This window comes from Cebus imitator, unplaced genomic scaffold (genome assembly GCF_001604975.1).
Source record: "Cebus imitator isolate Cc_AM_T3 unplaced genomic scaffold, Cebus_imitator-1.0 Scaffold249, whole genome shotgun sequence".
Taxonomy (NCBI): Eukaryota; Metazoa; Chordata; class Mammalia; order Primates; family Cebidae; genus Cebus; species Cebus imitator.
Genome location: NW_016107564.1, coordinates 398,798 through 402,305, shown reverse-complemented (window position 1 = coordinate 402,305; position 3,508 = coordinate 398,798).

Here is a 3,508-nt window from a genome sequence, read left to right as displayed (position 1 = left end):
TTATAATCCTTTGGATATATACCCAGTAACAGGATTGCTGGGTCAAATGGAATTTCTATTTCTAGGTCCTTGAGGAATTGCCACATTGTTTTCCACAATGGTTGAACTAATTTACACTCCCACCAACAGTGTAAAAGTATTCCTATTTCTCCACATCCTCTCCAGCATCTGTTGTCTCCAGATTTTTTAATGATGACCATTCTAACTGGTATGAGATGGTATCTCAATGCAGTTTTGATTTGCATTTCTCTGATGACCAGTGATGATGAGCATTTTTTCATATGTTTGTTGGCTTATGTATGTCTTCTTTTGTAAAGTGTCTGTTCATATCCTTTGCCCACTTTTGAATGGGCTTGTTTGTTTTTCTTGTAAATCTGTTTTAGTTCTTTGTAGATTCTGGACATCAGCCGTTTGTCAGATGGGTAGACTGCAAAATTTTTTTCCCATTCTGTTGGTTGCCAATTCACTCTAATGATGGCTTCTTTTGATGTGCAGAAGCTGTGGAGTTTGATTAGGTCCCGTTTGTCTATTTTGGCTTTTGTTGCCAATGCTTTTGGTGTTTTGGTCATGAAGTCCTTGCCTACGCCTATGTCCTGAATGGTTTTGCCTAGATTTTCTTCTAGAGTTTTTATGGTGTTAGGTCTTATGTTTAAGTCTTTAATCCATCTGGAGTTAATTTTAGTATAAGGTGTCAGGAAGGGGTCCAGTTTCTGCTTTCTGCACATGGCTAGCCAGTTTTCCCAACACCATTTATTAAACAGGGAATCCTTTCCTCACTGCTTGTTTTTGTCAGGTTCATCAAAGATCGGATGGCTGTGGATATGTTGTGTTGCCCCCAAGGCCTCTGTTCTGTTCCATTGGTGTATATCTCTGTTTTGGTACCAGTACCATGCTGCTTTGATTACTGTAGCCTTGTAGTATAGTTTGAAGTCCGGTAGTGTGATGCCTCCCACTTTGTTCTTTTTGCTTAGAATTGACTTGGCTATGCGGGCTCTCTTTTGGTTCCATGTGAAGTTTAAGGGGTTTTTTTCCAGTTCTGTGAAGAAGGTCATTGGTAGCCTGATGGGGATAGCATTTAATCTGTAAATTACTTTGGGCAGTATGGCCATTTTGACGATATTGATTCTTCCTAACCATAAACATGGAATGTTTCTCCATCTATTTGTGTCCTCTCTTATTTCCTTGAGCAGTGGTTTGTAGTTCTCCTTGAAGAGGTCCTTTACGTTCTTGGTTAGTTGTATTCCTGGGTATTTTATTCTCTTTGTAGCAATTGTGAATGGCAGTTCGTTATTGATTTGGCTCTCTTTAAGTCTGTTATTGGTGTATACGAATGCTTGTGATTTTTGCACATTGATTTTGTATCCCAAGACTTTGCTGAAGTTGCTTATCAGTTTCAGGAGATTTTGGGCTGAGACAGTGGGGTCTTCTAGATATACAATCATGTCATCTGCAAATAGAGACAATTTGACTTCCTCCTTTCCTATTTGAATACCCTTTATTTCTTTTTCTTGCCTGATTGCTCTGGCTAGAACTTCCAGTACTATATTGAATAGGAGTGGTGAGAGCGGGCATCCTTGTCTAGTGCCAGATTTCAAAGGGAATGCTTCCAATTTTTTTGCCCATTCAGTATGATATTGGCTGTTGGTTTGTTGTAAATAGCTTTTATTACTTTGAGATACGTTCCGTCAATACCTAGTTTATTGAGGCTTTTTAGCATAAAGCGTTGCTTAATTTTGTCAAAGGCCTTCTCTGCTTCAATTGAGATAATCCCGTGGTTTTTGTCTTTGGTTCTGTTTATGTGGTGAATTATGTTTATAGACTTGCGTATGTTGAACCAGCCTTGCATCCCCGGGATGAATCCTACTGGATCATGGTGGATAAGCTTTTCGATGTGCTGTTGCAATCGGCTTGCCAGTATTTTATTGAAGATTTTTGCATCTATGTTCATCGTGGATATTGGCCTGAAGTTTTCTTTTCTTGCTGAGTCTCTGCCGTGTTTTGGTATCAGGATGATGTTGGTCTCATAAAATGATTTGGGAAGGATTCCCTCTTTTTGTATTGTTTGGAATAGTTTCAGAAGGAATTGTACCAGCTCCTCTTTGTATATCTGGTAGAATTCGACTGTTAACCCATCTGGACCTGGGTTTTTTTTGGGTGGTAGACTCTTAATTGCTGCCTTAACTTCAGCCCTTGTTATTGGTCTATTCAGGGTTTCGACGTCTTCCTGGTTTAGGCTTTTGAGGATGCAAGTGTCCAGGAATTTATCCATTTCTTCCAGGTTTACTAGTTTATGTGCATAGAGTTGTTTGTAATTATCTCTGATGATGGTTTGAATTTCTGTGGAATCTGTGGTGATATCCCCTCTATCGTTTTTTATTGCATCTATTTGATTATTCTCTCTTTTCTTTTTCATTAATCTGGCTAGTGGTCTGTCTATTTTGTTGATATTTTTGAAAAACCAGTTCCTGGATTTATTGATTTTTTGAAGAGTTTTTTTGTGTCTCTATCTCTTTCAGTTCTGCTCTGATCTTAGTTATTTCTTGTCTTCTGCTAGGTTTTAAGTTCTTTTGATCTTGCTCCTCTAGCTCTTTCAATTTTTATGATTGGGTGTCAATTTTAGATCTCTCCTTGCTTCTCATGTGGGAATTTATTGCTATATAGTTTCCTCTAGACACTGCTTTACATGTGTCCCAGAGATTCTGGTATGTTGTGTCTTTGTTCTCATTGGTTTCAAAGAACATCTTTATTTCTGCCTTCATTTCATTGATTATCCAATCAATATTCAAGAGCCAGTTGTTCAGTTTCCATGAAGCTGTGCAGTTCTGAGTTGGTTTCTGAATTCTGAGTTCTAACTTGATTGCACTGTGGTCTGAGAGACTGTTTGTTATGATTTCCGTTCTTTTGCATTTGCTGAGGAGTGATTTACCCCCAATTATGTGGTCAATTTTAGAGTAGGTGTGATGTGGTGCTGAGAGGAATGTGTATCCTGTGGATTTGGGGTGGAGAGTTCTGTAAATGTCTATTAGGCTTGCTTGTTCCAGGTCTGAGTTCAAGTCCTGGATATCCTTGTTAATTTTCTGTCTCGTTGATCTGTCTTATATTGACAATGGGGTGTTAAAGTCTCCCACTATTATTGTGTGGGAGTCTAAATCTCTTTGTAAGTCATTAAGAACTTGCCTTATGTATGTGGGTGCTCCTGTATTGGGTGCGTATATATTTATATTGTTAGCTCTTCCTGTTGCATTGATCCTTTTACCATTATGTAATGTCCTTCTTTGTCTCTTTTGATCTTTGTTGGTTTAACGTCTATTATATCCGAGATGAGAATTGCAACTCCTGTTTTTTTTGCTTTCCATTTCCTTGGTAAATCTTCCTCCATCTCTTTATTTTGAGCCTTTGTGTATCCTTGCATGTGAGATGGGTTTCCTGGATACAGCACACCGATGGGCTTTGGCTTTTTATCCAATATGCCAGTCTGTGTGTTTTGATTGGGGCATTTAGTCCATTT